The sequence below is a fragment of the Kogia breviceps genome, chromosome 4, assembly GCF_026419965.1.
Source record: "Kogia breviceps isolate mKogBre1 chromosome 4, mKogBre1 haplotype 1, whole genome shotgun sequence".
NCBI classification, from domain to species: domain Eukaryota; kingdom Metazoa; phylum Chordata; class Mammalia; order Artiodactyla; family Physeteridae; genus Kogia; species Kogia breviceps.
The window spans coordinates 162,919,358-162,938,411 of NC_081313.1; the positions used below are offsets into that span (position 1 = coordinate 162,919,358).

The following is a 19,054-nucleotide window of genomic DNA, read 5'->3' on the forward strand; positions in this document are numbered from 1 at the left end:
TTAAAATATATCATAATAAAAAGATAAAAATCATGTTTTCAAAATGATGTAGTTCATTGTAGAAAGTTTAGAAAGTGCAATGAAAGAAGCAGCTGAAAAGAAAATAACCTTTCATCTCAGTACTCTGAAATAAGAACTATTAATTTGGTATTCTCTTTTTATTATATATACATATATGTGAATATAAATGACTTACACTTTATATCATGTTTTAAAACATGCTTATGTTTTACTTAACAATACATCATAAATATATTGTTAAACTTCAGGTTTTAGCTCCAGCATGTTAAGACATTGGAAATTATCATTCCCATCCTTTAAAAAAAAAAAAAAAAAAAAGCTGAATAAAACCATTATTATTATTTTTTTTGTGTTTTGGATCCATTAGTTAACTGAGGTTCCAGCACAAAGTGACACTGCAAAATCTAGAGAGAAAGGAGAGTTCAGAGAGGCATAGCTAAGCTCTGCATACTGGAGCAGATGGTGCCTGAGCCATAAACTGGTAGGAATGCTTAAATGGTAATTGTAGCGAATTGTTGGAGGCTGTGTGTGGATTTGCTTGAGAGTGAACAACTCCTTGGGGGGCCCTGGTCTCTGAGGTTCCCCATACATTAGTGAGCTTTACCTCTAGGAACCCCACCAGCTTCTCTTGGCAAAAAGCCAGGAAAGATCCCCCTCATGGCTCTGGCAGAGGAGGGGAAGGGTAAGCATTATGAAGTATGCCTGGTACATTATCCATAATTAAGGTCTGCTCTCCAGAAAATACTTTACCAGAACCTTATCCAAAGTGGGGAAATATCCCATGGAGGGGTGGGGTAAGGATCTAAGAAATACTTTGTGAAGCTCACAGCCCAGGGACACATGACCACTAAATGATTGAGATGTAAGTATATGATTATGAAATGCTTCCCCATGTCCTGTATTTTATCACCATATGAAAACATTTCCAGTATAATAGCAGTGTATTAAAGCTAAAAGAGCTGCAAGACACAGACTTGATCTGAGGAGTTCTTAGAGAAGTCTAGAGACAATATGGGTATCAAAATCCAGGCTTCTGGAGAACTTTGAAGCCTCTAGCACCTATAGCTATAACAGAGGTAAAGCACAGACCAACTCCAAGCCAGATTCATGTAAAACCTTAAACTAAATGCCTATTTATCTCAGTTCTTATTACTTGCAAGGTATGCTAAAAAGTGAGTAAAAACATGGTCCTAAGTGACAAAGAAAACATGAGAACCAGACCTAGATATGGTAAAGATTTTGGCACTATCAGTCAGAGAAATTTAAAATAACTATGATCAATTTGTTAAGAGCTCTAGTAGAAAAAAGTAGACAACATGCAAAAACAGATGGTCAATGTAATAAGAGAGTTGGATATTCTAAGAAACAATCAGAAAGAAATGCTAGCAATAAAAATCACTGTAACACAAAGGAAGGATACCTTTGATGTCTCATCAGGATACTGGACATGGTCAAGGAAAGAATCAATAAGTTTGAAGATAAATTAGAAGAAAGTTTTCAAATTGAAATGAAGAGAGGGAAAAGAATGAAAAAATATAACAATAGAAATCCAGGGACTGATAGTAACTTAAAATCTGGCATACACACAACTGGAATACCAGGGGGAAGAGAGAGAGAATGAAGCAGAAGAAACATTTGAAGGAATAATGGTCAAGAGTTTTCAAGAGCTACCTTCACAGATGAAGGTAGCTCATAGAACATCAAGCAGAATTAACACCAAAATATCTACATTTAGGCATATTGTATTCAAATTGCAGAAAGCCAAAGACAGAGAAACTTTTAAAGAATGCCAGGGGTGGGAGAACACCTTCTCTATGGAGGATAAGAATCCAGTGGACCTTTCATCAGAACCATGCAAGGAAGAAGATGGTAGAGTGAAATATTTCAAGTGTTGAAAGAAACCACCAACCTGAAATTCTATATCCAGCAAAAGTATCATTTAAAAATGAAGGATAAATAAAGACTTACCCCCCCAAAAATGAGGGAATTTATCTCCAACAAACCTACAAACCTGCTCTGTAAGAAATGTTAAAAGGAGTTTTTCAGGTAGAAGGAGAATGTATGTCAGAAACTTAGATCTATATAAAGAAAAAAAGTGTTGGAAAAGGAGCAAATTATGGTAACATATTTTATTTTTTTTATTTTTAATTGATTTTAAGTGAGAAAATCCAGTCTGAAAAGTTTACAAATTATATGATTCCAACTATATGACATTTTGAAAAAGGTAAAACTCAAACAATAATATAAAGGTCAGTGGTTGCCAGGGATTCAAGGTGTGGAGTTGTGTTGAATAGGTAAAACACAGGGGAATTTTTAGGGCAGTAAAACTGTCCTGTATGACAGCATAGTCATGGGTACATAGCACTGTGCATTAGTCAAAAGCCATAGAACTTTATAGCACAAAGAGTGAAATGTATATAAGTTTTTTTAAATTAATTTAATTGTTCAGGGGGTTCCAGGGTAGAAATCAGAATGTGATTTTTTAAAAATCTAAGTGTATTACACATCTACAAAATATTCTCACAGGAGAAAAGGTGCTGACCTAAGTAACATTGGATATGAGTAGAGTCTGCAAGAATAAAGTAAGAACAAACTGTACATAAACACTGTACTCTAGATAAAGTTGAGTCACACAGTTGTATGAGTTAACAATGCTGAAACTGCTATCCATGTATCCTGAAATGGAAAAATTAAGTAAATGAATGACAAATGGTGGTAGCCAGGTTTCTCACTGTTGAAGTGGGAATTTATAGGTAAGCAAAGGGGAAAGTCTAGAATGATCCAGGTGATAATGGATTAGAGTTGGAGACATCAATATGAACACATATTTAGCTTAATATAGTTACAGATGGTTAAATATGGAAATATTTATAATTAGGTATATATACTCTAGTTAGTATACTCATATATTTCATTGCTCTGTTAAGCATAGAAGCAATGACACCTCAATAGCAGTGAACACACCTACTACCCAGATTTTTGTTTCTAATACCATTCTTCAGTGAAGAGAACTAGGGCTTCTTTGTGAAATGACTGATTCTAGGTTTGGGGCAGAAAATGTAGAAGATGAGCATCTTATAGTACAAGAGAGTAAGACAGAGCTAAAAACAAAACAAAAAACAAATAGACAAACAAAACAAAGCACAATGATGGGGGTATATTAAAGGGACATAGGAGTGAACTAAAAGAATATTCAATGGCCAAAGCTGAAACTAAGCAATAAAATAAAACATAAATTAGGATATGACCTAAAGTATAAAATAAATATTCATAATTTTATGCTGATATAAATAAATTGTTGGATAAATAAATAAATGGGATAGAAGAGACAAATCTCCTATGCAGAAGAATTCTAACCAATTTATGTAGATAGTCTGTTCTCAAGGAGTTGGAACGTAACTCCCCACTCCTAAAGTGTGGGCTGTGTGTAATGACTTCCTTCCAAAGAATACAGTCTGAAAAGGGGGTAAAAAGAATAATTGTACAGTGAAGAAATCTGACAAACCCTGCTTCAGACAGGTGACCAAATTCAGTGTCAACAGTGATAAGCCATCCTTGCTATGACCTGATAAAAATGGCACATTATTCTGTGTCTCCTCCCCCAAAGCTGTAACTGCAGTCTATTTATTTGAGAAGTTGGGGAAAGTCTTCCTGAGAAAATAGCATTTGAGCTAAGCACTAAATGTTGACTGCTCTCTCCACAGATTAAATTCCTTTTACAATGGTGGCATCTAATCTTTTTCCCCATTTTGCGTGGATGAGACATGCTTATCACAGTGACACACAGTTCCTTCGTGTGCCTCATGACAGGAGTTATTGGAAGTCAGGAATGTGGTGGCATGGGAGGCATCAGAAAACACCTCTGAAAATACAAGGCAAGTCACCAACAATGTTCATGAATCCACTTGAGGTGGCTTCATTGAGCTGGTCAACACTTCACTGACCAGTTCGATAAAATATCCCTTTCACATGACCCTATTCTTGGTACCACAACAATGCCTGCTGAATCCTCAATGGGGCAAACTGCTTGGTATTCCACTTATTACTCTGTTCTTAGTTTTAAAATCTGTCAAAATGTACAGATTATAAGGAAGCATCTTCCTGTCTGAGAGCACAGGTGCCTGCTTGTGCTTGGTGTAAGGAAGGGAGGGGAGAAAGAGAGGAAGAATTGAGGGATGGAGAGAGGGAGAGAGGGAGGGAAGGAAGAAGGAAGAAAGGAAGGAAAGGGGAGGATGGAGAAGGGTAAAATTAAAAGGCAAAACAAAATAATTCCACCTTGTTTTAACAGGATTTATAATTTAGGTATATGATAAGACTAAAAGATAAGGAGATGACTGCCATTGAAAAGATAGTTCATTCTACTCAGTTCCCAAGGCTGAGCATATGTGTTGCACTAGAGAGTGGTACCTGGCCCACATGGGGTCGCTGGGGTCTGTCACAAGGCGGAGGAAGAGGGGAACTGCATGCAAGCACCTTTACTGTGGTTTCCAAGGGAAGAAATGGCATATCAGGGTAAAAAGGCCTAGGAATGGCTAGTGTGAATGATTTCAGGGGGCTCTGGGGCAGAGGGCTTATACCTCATTGTCTGGTACCTGGCCTTGGGATGATTACAGTGGGGTTATAGTGGCTAGGAGTGTGAGTGCCTGACATGGGAGATGTTCTGGGCTGTGGACTTAGCTGCTCAAGAAGAGGAATTAACTGGCCTTTAGCCAGGGCCTCAAAACAAGAGCAAGACATCATTTAAAAAACAGTATTACACATCTGAATGCTACCAGATGCAAAGAAGCAATTTATATGCTGTATACTTTCTTAGGGGGTGAGGGGGTGTATTCTCAGGTTTAGCCACTAATTTTCAAATGGTTGAACAAACACAAAACCCAGACTAAAAATAGTTAAGTTCATGGAGAATTTGTTTTATCACTTTGCCTATTAAAAGCAGTAAAAGTCCGTTACAACATACCAATTAAAACATCTTTATTTTAAACAGATATGAGGCAGGATTTATCTGAAGGAAAGGTAGTGCTACACTCCATTAATTATATTAATGTTTAATTTAGCACTATTCACAAATTGGAGGCAATCTCTGCAGTTATATTTACCATTAGCATTTTACTTGAAAATCATTAAATTCAGGTCTTTATCAGTGATATCCAAGCAGGTTTCATGTAAAGATTCAGGGGAGAGAGAGAATGAATTTGTGTGCTCAGAAGGCTAATTTGCAGGTGATGTAGAAAATGTCACTGGAAAGCCCAGTGATGTAAGCTAGCATCAAGGTCATTAATTTTTGGTTTTACTAATAAAAAATGATGCTTTAATGAATTGGGAAAATTAAGGAAACAAGGACAGGTAGTTAAATTCTGCAGTTAAGTATATGACTCTCCATCTGTCCAAATGGCTTATATTGACATAATTTCTAATATGAATAAAACATCACCAAGATCAATATCTAGTGTTTGTTCCAACCAAAATGTGACAATAATCCATCCATGGTAGCATTTATTTGATCAAAGACTTTATGGTTATTCAATCTATTTAACAAAAAAGCAATAACATTTTACTGAAAATTAAATTAGGGTTTTAAATGCAAGGCAGTATTCTTTCTAAAAGTATTTTGGCAGGAAGCATTCATTCCAACGGGGACATCTTTAATGATATCTAGCACTTATAAGGCATTCTCATCTTCCAAGTGTTTCACTAACACCGATTAATTAATTTTCATTATATTGCAACAAGATAGGTAAATAACAAGTTAAGGAGGAAGCCATTTTTTTTCAGTCCAGACGGGAAGTCAATGTCAAAATTTAAATTATGCTTAGGATTTTGGCTTCAGTCCTTTGTCCCAATCATTAAGTAAACCATACCTACCTCAGTATCGTCAAATGCTATGAAATCACGCCTTTCAAGAAAAAGAAAAAAAAAAAAATCACAAAGTCAAGAGCTAAAGCTGAAAGGATGATTTCAATTTTTCAAGACTTCCTCTGTACTTTCCTCTAAAAGAAAATGGTGGGGAGGGGAGAAAGAAAAAGAGTAGTGCCTTCTAGTGCTTTCCCTATCTCCCTCTTTATAAAATACCTTTATAGTCTTGATAAGTTCAAACTGTAGTCCCTACAATATGAAATCTGGTAGTTTTCAAATTATCTTTAAAATAACAGACTATTTTTCATAAAAGTGTTGGTGAGAAAATACTGAAAAGAATCAGATGTGCAAACTGTTACAGCTCAAGGATGTCTGCATAACAATGTGAGAGAAAGAATTCTTTTCAAATACACTTACACTCAATGTATCTTTATACAATGGAGACTTAAAAAAATTACTACAGGTTTGAATAATGCATACCTTCTTTTGTCACAAGATTCCATTCTTTAAATAAATAATAAATATCTCCCAGGCTAGCCCTAAAAGAAAGCCACATGAAGATTTCAAACGGTGGTTAACGGCAACAAAGGCAGTCCCTTTGTAGGAGTGATTGGAATATGGGTGTAACTTTATATAGACTAAACGTATGTCCCTTTTCCCAAGTCATAGTTGTAAATGAGAGCAGTGTTAAAACCAAGGAAGTTTCTAGGCTATGTTAGAAAATCTTTGACCATTGGTTCCTTTTCAGGGGTTGGCAAACTATGTCCAGTGTGCGTCAAATCCAGCCACCCACCTGTTTTTGTAAATAAAGTTTTATTGTAACATTGCAATGCCCATTTGTTTACAGATTACCTATAGCCACTTTTGTGCTTCAACACTGGACTTGAGTAGTTGCAGTAGAGACCACATGGCTGGAAAAAGTTAAGGTATTTACTCTCTGACCTTTTATGGAAAACATTTGTCAATTATCTGCTCTGTTAAAGGTGACAAGTTGAGTCCCTGAGAAAAGTCAGACTATACTCATTGAAACAAGAAGGAGGCTACTAAATATGAAAAGGAAATGAATTTATATTTACATAGGGAGTATCTACTTTCTGAGACAGGCATGATCCAAAATTCATTTGTAAGTCACTTATTCCTCACTCTCTCATATTCATCAACTTATAACATGACTTTCTAAGTTGTAATATAGTTCAAATTGTGTTTATAGGCCAGACTATGGATATTAAAAGTATTGGTTCCCCCATCTTTTTTTTTTTGCGTTACATGGCCTCTCACTGTTGTGGCCTCTCCTGTTGCGGAGCACAGTCTCTGGACGCACAGGCTCAGTGGCCATGGCTCACGGGCTCAGGGGCTCCGCGGCATGTGGAATCTTTCTGGACCAGGGCACGAACCTGTGTCCCCTGCATTGGCAGGCAGACTCTCAACCACTGCGCCACCAGGGAAGCCCACCCCCATCTTTTAAGAACTCCTGTGGGGGGACTTCCCTGGTGGTCCAGTGGTTAAGACTCCGTGCTTCCACTGCAGGGGGTGCAGGTTTGATCCCTGGTTAGGGAACTAAGGTCCTGCATGCTGTGCGGTGAGGCCAAAATAAATTAACTTAATTAAATGTTAAAAAAAATAAAGTTAAAAAAAAAAAAAAACACAGCTCCTGTGGGTCCTGAGGTTACCTAGAGAAGATCAAAACAAATCCTGTTCATAGTACTTTATTCTTCTGAAGCCAAAAGATTCCATTGGGAGTGAGCAGTGTAACATATCTAGCTTGTTTTAAAGGAGGTTTGTAGAGGTCACAGAAATGACTTCTTCACAATGGATAGGAAGGGGACTTACCCATTTTTTCTGGGGGATGTATATGTTGTGTGATGTTCATGTAAAGTCGACTCCTCTTATGTTTCTGACGTTCTCAGATTTCCTGGACCCATGATGAAATCTTCAAGCTGTCTAACTTTTAGTGATGTTGATGACAATAATGATATATAACCCTTTCCAAGTGTGTGTACTGTGTTCTCTTCATTGTTTTAAGCTTTGATATGTATTGATCAATCTTCATAACAACCCCAAGAAGTAGAATTATTATTACCCTTACTTTACAGAAAAAGAGATAAATAAGTTCTAATAGGTTACACAGCTAATAAGGAATAGAGGAGAAAACAGATCCCTATCAAAGCCTTAAAGATAAACTAATTTCTCTTAGCCTCATGAATCTCTTCAGAAGCCCTGCTTCTATAGGTTTATTTCAACCCAGACAAGATATATATGCTTAAATTAGCTTTCAGTTAATTATCTATTATTGCCACTAGATAGTAAAACTCATGGTTTCTGAATTCTCCCCTACTTCATTCCAACCCTGCCTCAATTTTATTTTTCATTAAGTTTTGTGAGTTTTTGAACCAGAGGCTAGAAAATAGTGTTTGTTTTTAGTAGTACTTGGGAGGATTGGATTGAGTCACTGGAAGGATGGGGAAAAAAGTTTAAAGCCTGTTAGAATTACATCTTTCAAAGAATGAGTATATAGTGAGGTATTTTGCCATTTACTTCAAAGATAGTTAAATTTTAATTGTGGACAGGAGTAATGAATTGCTCACTGTACTAATACAACAAAAGACAGCAAAAACATTCAAAATGTGATCAGTAGTGTGCATGGTGAGTTCATTAGCTTTCAGCATCTGCTTGTAAACTTGGAATCAAATAATAGGAGGCATACATATATAGTACAAGTTATATATATATACATTCTTAATTAGTAGACCGTATTTGTTAATAAATACTGGTTTTCTATGCTGTTTAACTATATTAGCTATTTTGTCGTTTGGTTTTAGTAATATTAATACTGTCTTAAAATTTCCTTTACCTTTTCTCATACTCTGATCATTTAATAGTATGCAACATTACTTTTTTAAAATAAATTTATTTATTTGTTTATTTATTTATTTATTTTTGGTTGTGTTGGGTCTTCGTTGCTGGTGCAGGCTTTCTCTAGTTGTGGCGAGCAGGGGCTACTCTTCATTGTGGTGCGTGGGCTTCTCATTGCGGTGGCTTTTCTTGTTGCAGAGCACAGGCTCTAGGCACGTGGGCTTCAGTAGTTGTGGCATGCAGGCTCAGTAGTTGTGGCTCACGGGCCCTAGAGTGCAGGCTCAGTAGTTGTGGCGCACAAGCTTAGTTGCTCTGTGGCATGTGGGATATTCCTGGACCAGGACTCTAACCCATGTCCCCTGCGTTGGCAGGCGGATTCCCAACCACCATGCCACCAGGGAAGTCCCCAAATTACTTTTTTAATCAACTTACTTTACTAAAGAAAATCTAAATGCTAACTATTTCAGCTTTTGATCTAAATCATAAACTTTTATATTATATGAAAAATTGTATTATTTTATATTATTGTAAAGATTATTTAGACTTCAGCTTCTACTAATAAATCACCAAGAAATTTGGACTTAATTTCTTATGAAGACAGCTAGAAAACTTAAAACGTAAAAATGCCTATTTGAAACCTTTGGAGAACAAATAATGTTGCTAGGCTGGGATCTATAAGATGGTGGAGGGCCTGAGAAGATCCTATTCTTAGGGCTATTTTTCCTGGAGTGTTTTCTGATCATTAAGCTAATCACCTGAGAGACTGCAGATTATGCAGCACTATCAGATAGCTCATGGACCAAACAGGAGGTCAGAGTCCACAAGGGGAAGGAAAGGAGGCTGTTTTCAAACTCTGATCACTTTGGTTTGTGACTCTGTAGGACTGAATCTTTAGAGTAACAGAAACTAGATAAATTCTCACAGGGACTGCAGATTGCTTTCAAACTAACCTAAATTGGAAATTGGATGGAAGAATCATAGGTTAATTGTGCCCCTGGGCATCTTATGAAAATAAACATTATTTGTTTTATCAAGTGAAAATATAATATTATCCAAGACTTAAATTTCTACATTTGTTTAATTAAGTGTTTAGTACACATTTTTTAAAGGAAGCATACAAAGTTATGAGATAACGTAAATAAAAGCCAGCACAAATAACTTACAGCATGAATAAATGCCAACAGAAACAAGAGAGTAAAAACAGTTTCATGGAGACTTCAGATATTAAAGTTATGGAATATAGATTTTAAAGTAACCATAATTGCTATGATCAAGAAAACAAAAGAAAATACTAAAATTATAGGAAAAAGTGAAAATAAGAAAAAAATAGATGTTTGAGAACTGAAAAAATAGAATAACCAAAATTAAACACTCAGTAGGTAACTTTATCAGTGGATTAGACACAGACAGACTTACTAAACTGGAAAATAAATAAGAAAATGTCCAAAATAAATCATAGACAAAAGTATGGAAAATCACAACAAAGTATAAAAGACATAGAGGATATGATGAGAAGGTCTACAAATGTCAGGAATGAAAAAAGAAGTCGAAACTACATATCTACAGATATTAAAAGGATAAAGATATGACAACTTTATGCCAATCAACATATACATTTACAGAATCAATTTTAAATCTAAGCATATCTGTAATTATTAAAGAAATTTAATTTATACATTAAAATCTTCCAAAAAATAAAATTTCAGGCCCAGGAAATTCTAGCAAACATTTTTGGAAGCAATGATGTTAATCTAGTACAGATTCTTTCAAAACCTAGAAAAAGGAGGAAATACTCATTTTATGAGTTCAGCATAAATAATCTTGATACAAAAATCCTGAAAAGCTCATTATAAGGAAAAGAAATTAATGGCCAATATCACTCATGAACGTAGATGAAAATATCCTAACTGAATTATTAACAAACCAAATTCAGCAATTTAAAAAAGAATAGTGCATCATGAATAGGCTTATGCTTTGAATGCAAGGTTTATTTAATCGTTGAAAATAACTGTTATACAACATACTAACAGAAAAAGGGAAAACTATCATACAATTATCACAAGAGATACAGAAAATTTTATTAAAATGTAATATTCTTTATTGATAAAATGTTTAGCAAAATGAAAAAAACTTTCTTAATTTATAAAACTTACAAAACAAATTCAAAAATTAAAAAGTGAACCACATCCAACATTATATTTAATGTAAAATATTGCAAGCTTTCTCTCTGAGATCAAGTGTGAGGCAAGTTTGCTTACTAACATAACTTCAGTTCAACATTGCACTAAATGTTGTAGCCAATATAATAAATCAAGGAAAAAAAAAGAATCAAGTAACAATTGGAAACCAAGAAATAAAACAGTTCATTTGCAGACAAATCTACATGAAAAGTCCAAAAAAGCTGACTTTAAAATGTTGGAATTATTAAGGTCAATATATAAAATCAACTGTATTGATTGTACTAAACAAGCAATTAGAAAATGAATTTTATAAAACCACACCATTTATGATAGTGTCAGAAAAACAAGCCACCTAGGAACAAATCTAATGAAAGCCATGCATGACTCTCCAAATGAAATAATAAAGTATTAAGAGAAGATAAAGATGACCTAAATAAATTGAGTGGAGGTTTTAAAATTTTTCTTCTGCTTGGTATAACTTGACATGTTGATGAACTTGACAAGTTAATGATAAATGCATATGGAAATGCCAAGGGCCAAGAATAAACAGTATAATCTAGAAAAGATGAAGTCGGAAGAGTTATTCCACCCACTATCAAGACTTTATTTTAAAGCTATGATAATTAAGGCAGAACAGTATTGCTGTAAGTGTAGACAAACTAAGCAATCAAACAAAAATTCCATAAACAGCTTCATCCATGTACTGATTCTTGATTTATGACAAAGTTGGTACTGCAGTCTTTTCAATAAATGCTGCTTATTCATTTGGAAATCCTCATAGAAAAAAAAATGACCCCACTTCATATCATACACAGAAATTAATTCCAGGTGAATTGTAACTTAAATTGTGAAAGATAAAACAAAAACCTTTCTAGAACACAATATTTGGCATGGGGAGAATTTTTTAAGGAATATAATAGTCATAAACATAAAGAAAATTGGTAATTGGACTGCATTTATATTAGGAACATTGATGTATTAAAGCACAGGATTAATGGGGTGAAAAATTAAGCCTCAGAGTGGGAGAATATATTTTCATTGCATATTATACACAAAGGGCTTAAATCCAAAATATACAGAGGTCTCCTACACATCATTTAGGAAAAGAGAGAGAGCACAATAGGGAAAAAAAAAAAGGATAAGTACTTGAACAGTCATTTCATAAAAGATGCCTGATACACATATGTTTATTGTGTGAGTCTCATTAGTTATCAGGGTTATGCACATTAAACCCACAATGTGATGTGACTATACACCCAGCAGAATGCCTAAAAATAAAAAGCCTGAGAATACGAAATGGTGGCAAGGAAGTGGAGCTCCTGGAACTCACACACTGCCGGTCGGTTGGCACACCTTCTTTGGAAAAGCATGCTTTGGATTCTTAAATAATAAAGAAACATAACACAAAATTAACACATTCTTGTGGTCTGACCTCACACTTGTAAGTGTTGGATGCCATTGTAAACATTGAGAAGTTCCTCTCAACAGCAGTCAAGTAAGTGGGTTACATCTTGGAGATCATGTGTGTGACCTTTGCATAAGAGTGGGAAAACCAGCAAACAAAGTGTTCAAATGTTTTATGAAAACTGCAAGCTGCATGGCGTGGCAAAAAACAAAAAAAAATTAAATTAAGAAAAATTCTCTATTTCTAAAAAATTAGAATAAAGTGAAAATGATGTGAACTGGAAAAACTGTTAAGTAGGTCAAAAAGGGACTTTATTGGTGATGAAGACTGATGTTGAAAATGCCACTCAAGAGTTTGAATAAAATTGTTTCAGAAAATATGAAAATATTCCTAAGTGAATAATTTTTAAATTATTTTAAAATTCTGCATATATGTTCAAACAAAAACTGTACATGAATGTTTATAGCAGCATTATACGTAATAGCTAAGAGGTAGAAACAATGCAGATGTCCATCAACTGACTAATGGATAATCGATAGTGGTATATGAATACAATGAAATACTATTGAGCCCTAAAAACGAATGGAGGATGGATGGATATGTGCTACAACATAGATGAAGATTGAAAACATTATGCTAAGTAAGATAAGCCCAGGGAACTCTACTCAATACTCTGTAATGGCCTATATGGGAAAAGAATGTGAAAAAAAAAAAAAAAGAGTGGATATATGTATATGTAGAACTGATTTACTTTGCTGTATACCTGAAACTAACACAACATTGTAAATCAACTATACTCCAATAATTTTTTTTTTTTAAATAACTCAGTTACAAAAGACCATATATTATTCCTTTCCTTTAAAATGACCAGAACAGGAAACCCTGTAGTGAGAGAAAGCCTATTACTGGTTGCCTGAGGCTGGAGAAAGTGATGGACTGATAGAGAGGTGACAGCCAAAGGGTTTAAGCTTCTTAATGAAACTCTGAATATATTTAAAAGCATTGAATTGTACTCTTTAAATAGGTGATTGGTGCAGTATGTATATATATGTAAATAAAATGTTTAAAAACATCTAATCTTGAATAGGTATGTGTAACTAAATTGATAAATATAAGTAGACATTTGATGATTTCAACTGTAGCTCAAAAAGTATACAAGTTCACACTAGCCCCAAACATTTCTTTGTAGATCTCCTCTTTGGGAAGATGGAGGCCCTCTCCAACTATATCTTGGTTAGATATAGGAATGAAATAATGGGTCAATGTGAATGTTGAAGAAGAGCAGTTCATTCCATTTTCTCTTCTTCCTGCCATGAGTGTCCATACCAGTTTTGATCTCCATTCCTGGTCAATTACCACTTGGTCCATACTTTTCCCTTGACCATGTTTGAGTGTTGGAAGATGGAGGCAGGAAAGGATTAAGACCTTATTGGTTCGAATCAGGGAATTGCCCACATTGTCAACAGCTATACATAATTCAAAATAAGAGAAAACAAAATCTAACTCAAAATTTACATCAACATGGAAATTAAAATAGCTTTCCAACTGTTTTGATTGTAAAACTCTAGATAAGTTCATCAAAACTGCCTTCTCTCTCCTCTTTCCCTTTTTCTTTTTGATCAGATGACATGCTCTACAAGGATGCCAGTGCCGTAAGTAATGTTTCATTTGGTGGTCAGTTGGCCGAGCATGGAAAGTGGGTAAAGGCAGATGCTGAGCATCAAGACATATCTTGCTTTGGCTCTGAGTAGAACAATTAGCATGTATAGAAATGCAAGAGTGTAACTATGCTGTAGTTTTAGTGTTTGCATAGAGGCACATAGATGACATTTTCCTTTCTTTTCTTTTAGAAATTTGCTTCTGCCATAAATCCTTAGTTTAAATCTTCCTGTCTCTGACAGTGTAAAAGATACCTTCAGTAATGGAGGGGTGGGGGAAATGGCTTAAAGAGTTTGATTTGATATGGGTGAAAAGTAGCAGGGATATATTAAATTGATAAACCTAGTTTTCCTGTATATTTCTATAAAAAAGAGTCTAATAGAAATACACAATCAGCATACACATGCAAGCATAAACCATGTCCGCCTGTGTTCTCCTAATGATTGAATCATTAGTGGTGCCGTATTGTTATCGGTGTCTTCGACACTGCCTTAGGCATGACAGTCAAAATGTGACTACTGCACTCATTGACAGTTTGACAGTTTCCACCTGAATCAGAATCCTAAGACAAGCTTGCCATTTTAGAAGGTACTAACTCTGCAAAATTAAATCTAAAATAATTTACAAATATATCATACTATATTTTAAGCAGTCACTCTATTAGCATGTTTTACGCCTTGTTAAAAAGGTTTTTATCTAGTTATTGATTGTTATTTTCTCACACAGTATGTTGAGACCCTTCTCTGCACTACTGAAATTAAAAAGAAATATTAGTAACATGAAAATGCTAAGATGGCAAACATTCACTAAAAACGGGGAAATCTTAAAATTTATTGTTTTAAATGTAACACCCAAAAAAAGAGACAATTGAAAAAAAATCAAAATAAATTGAGGCATTTTATCTGTTTTATCCATAAGTTTAAGATCATGGAATGATTTTATGATTCTGGAGGCTTTTCAATATTATTCCTTCAGTAACTAACCTGCATTTACTCAGAATATCAATCAGCTGCATTTTTGTAGTGCATAAAACACTCTCTAATTAAGCTTTATTTAATTTGTTTTAACTCGGAGTGTAAAGGAGATGACACAATGTGAATTACTCATTATAGCAACCTCCACTCAAGACTACAAATGGGTACGAAGTAATATCTGTGTGTTTTTATACTGTAACAGCACTTACAGAAGGAGTTCCTCAGAAAGATAACAATTGTAATGACACTTAGCATTTATATAAGCGTTCTCTCTCTTCACGACACTTTATAAACCTTAACTGAATAATAGTACTTGCTGGAATGAGGTTGCAACACCAGTGAATTAGCATGTCCCTTGCTGTAATGTTAGAGCTCAGAAACGTCACCTCACTGTGTCTGTACCTGTGGGAATGATTGCCCCCTCATGATGGATTAAAACCAGATACAATTGATTGGCTGATCTCTGCCTGCACTGTGAAAGAACCTGCATAACCTTTGGATGTTTATACTGATTAACTCAAGCAAAGGCATCTTTATTTGTGGTCTCAGACCAGCCCCCCATTGACATAGCCAAGTGGAGAGTTTAGGGTAATTATTTGGACAATTCAGTCCCAAATCTCCACTCACTCTGAGTCAATGAGGTAGTTACCTCATTACTCTATACCAGGGTTTCTCAAGACTCAGTGGTCTTGACATTCAGGGCTGGAAAATTCTTCGTTGTTAGGGCTGTCCTGTGTATGGCAGGATGTTTAGCAGCATCTTTGGCCTCTATCCACCAGATGCCAGTAGCACCTACCCACCCCACCCCCTAGTTGTGAAAACCAAAACTGTCTCCAGACATCGACAGATGTTCCCTGAGGCTCAACACTGTCCCCAGTTCAGAACCATTGCTCTGTGCTTTGCTGGTGGCCAGCATCCTTATTCTGCATCTCAGCACTTATTCTGCATCTCAGCACTACATATTTGTCTCCAGCAACACCTTTTTTGGCAGTGAGCTTTGGGTACGTTATTCCAGCCTGAGTCTCACTAACCACGAAACTCCAGTGTGTTGGTTTCGGAAACATTCATTTCAGGTCAGTTTGGATGACATGCGGCCTTCCTCCCTCCCCCAGACAGCCCAGAGTCAGGAATCCTCCCACCCTGAGTACAGAACAGCAGTGTAAACATACCCTGAAAATCAGTTTAGCATTACAGGTTATGAAAAACTTACTTCACAGGGTTCTGAGATAAGTTGACAGAGGCTAGCTTGAAAGCTCAGCCTTACACATTTTGCTTCTTAGCTGGGCTTAAGAAAATTGTGACGACGGTAGTTGTAAGGAAGATTCTACCTCAAGGCCCCATCATAACAGCTTCTATCTGCCAGATGTCTGCAGTTATTTTTGATTCTGTATTCAGTAAGTTTTATACGGATCTAATTCCCAGAAAAACTCTCCAGTCTGTTTACATGGACAGGATAAACTGGCTGTGTTTTCTTTGTATTCCTAGTGTGAGCTGGTAATTATCCATCTACTGCTGGGATATTTCATGTAACTGGTGGACATTTTAGACACCATGTGCATCCTTAATCTCCCTAGGATTTTCTAGCAACAAAATTATTTGATATGAAAACCTTTGATATTACAAGTTGTGTTTAACATTTCAAGCCACATTTACATCAGTTCAGTTCAGTGAGCTGTTAAGCCCACAGGACGAGGTATCATGGAGAGAAGGAAACCTATAGATGCACTCAGTAGCCTGAAGGTATATTACACCAAATAAGAAGAGTGAACTGCTGAAGGAGTATCTAAAAATTTATTAGCACAGAGTACATTAGTCTGGCAGTTGAGCACCATCCCAGGATATGTTTCCAAATAAATAAATAAATGAGAAGATGGGTGGCCAGTAAAAAATGATGATGAAGTTCTTGATGTGTAGATTACATATGCTACGACTGTGGCCTAATCTGTCGTGAACTAATTATCCAAGCGTGAATGTACCAAATCCTCTATCTATTTAAATACTACAGTTTAAAATCTCAGTCTTTTTTTATTTTCTGCAAATCACTAAAGGCTTTGACAATTTCCATGCGGGCTAGAACTAGGCAAGCCCTCAAACAGTTACTGTAGATCAAGGAGGTACTAATGGCTGTAGCTGAAACACCTGCTAACCTGCTATTGTCAGCATTTATCCACTATTTGCCTGCGGCAGAAATAAATGAATAAATAAACTTTTGGTAGTCATATTACATGAGTTAATGCATTATAGCATTATGTAAAGCAGCAAAGCGCATTCTTCTGGGGCTTTTTAAAAATCATTATTTGTGGCAGGTTAGAACATATCTGCTGGCTTCTCTGCTCCATTTTCCTCTCTCAGGTTTCTGTCAGAGCCCTCGCAACTACAGGGCTGGTTAGCCTTTGCTCTCTGAAGAGCACCATTGAGACAAACAGGCTGCTGAATCCTCAGAGTTTGAAAATGGCATTGCAAACATGATGAATGTATTAAACACCTCAGCTGTCGATGAGCAGAATCAATAACAGTGGGTACCGAGCTTACGTTATATCTACTTACACAAGGTTTGCACATATTTGAAAAGGAGATCTTTTGACAAGTTGGCACCAGCTGTTTCGAGAAATAACCCAGCTGTATATCCCCAACACACCTGGCTCTCCTTTTATAATTTAAGGAGAAAGGATATAAAGCAATGACCAGAAAGGGCAGACCACTGCTAGAAGCCTTATTAGCAGGTATATTTTCATTCGTATGTTTAAAAAGTCTAAATTATCAATTAAAAATAAAAGCGTAGAGTTGGTTGCTCTGATCTTTTAAAGCTATAAGGATATAATACTTTAGTCAGGAAAATATATAAAATACATCTCTGCAAGACAGTATCATGAAACACAATGATTGTAATGAATAGCATCACTGAACATAGTATGAATAAGAATGTGTTGTGCTTCAAAATACACTGTCCGTAGACCAGCCTTGATCTAAACTTCAAAGGTTAAATTTATGTTTGCATTTTCTATAGGATTTGCTCTAATTTTTAAAGATCTCTTTGCTTTTCTAATTTGGAAATCTTATACTGAAAATTGTGCATATTAGGACCTAATATGAGAGCGAGCTTCCAGAGAGAGATGTCACCTAAAACAAAGGGAGAAGAGAGTTTAACCCTCATCATTTTTAGCATCCTCTTTAAACGTTTGGTATTTTACTGCCTGTGGGAGAAATGTTCCTAATTTAACTTCTTCGGTTGTTGTTGCTTAATTTTCTTATACTGCAACAGGAATACTATGGTAGAAATTAAAAATGGAAAACATCCTTGGCATTATACAACTTTGCATAAAATTAGCAATGTGCCATATTTCCTTGCAAGACAATTGCCTACATCATTTACATTTAATGAATTAAATTTTGGAATATATCTATGGAAATGATATTAAGAAAACAATACCATTTACAGTAGCATTAAGAAGAATAAAATAATTGTTATGGAGTGTAAGACATGTACACTGAAAACTACAAAAATTTTGGAAGAAATTAAAGAAGATCTAAATAAATGGAAAGGCATCCAGTGACCATGAATCAGAAGGTTTAATATTGTTAAGAGGGCAATATTCCTCAAATTGATCTACAGATTCAACACAATCCCTATCAAAATCCCAGTGAGCTTTTTTGCAAAAATTGACAAACTAATCCAAAAATTCATGTAGAAATGCAAGGGAGAATGTCCAAAACAATTTTATAAAAGAAGAATAAAGTTGGAAAACTCACACTTCCCGACTTCAAAACTTACTAAAAAGCTGTAATACTCAAAACAGTATAGTACTGGCATGAGGACAGACGTATAGATCAATGGAAGAGAATTGAGATTCCAGAAATAAAACCTTACATTTATGGCCAATTGATTTTCTACAAAGGTGGCAAATCAATTTTATGGGGAAAGACTGGTCTTTTTAACAGATGGCGTTGGACAACTGGATAGCCACATACAAAAGATTGAATTTGGACCCCTACCTCACACCATACACAAAAAGTTAACTCAAAATTAATTATAGACCTAAATGTAAAAGCTAAAACTTTTAAACTCCTGGAAGAACACATTGGAGTAAATCTTTGTGACCTTAGGC

General features: G+C 35.4%; 1 protein-coding gene across 1 annotated transcript in view; it reads left to right on the forward strand.

Annotated features, from left to right (window-relative positions):
* Window positions 1-19,054, forward strand: part of TENM2 (teneurin transmembrane protein 2) — a 3,844,234-nt gene that overhangs the window by 2,482,316 nt on the left and 1,342,864 nt on the right. The window lies entirely within an intron of this gene.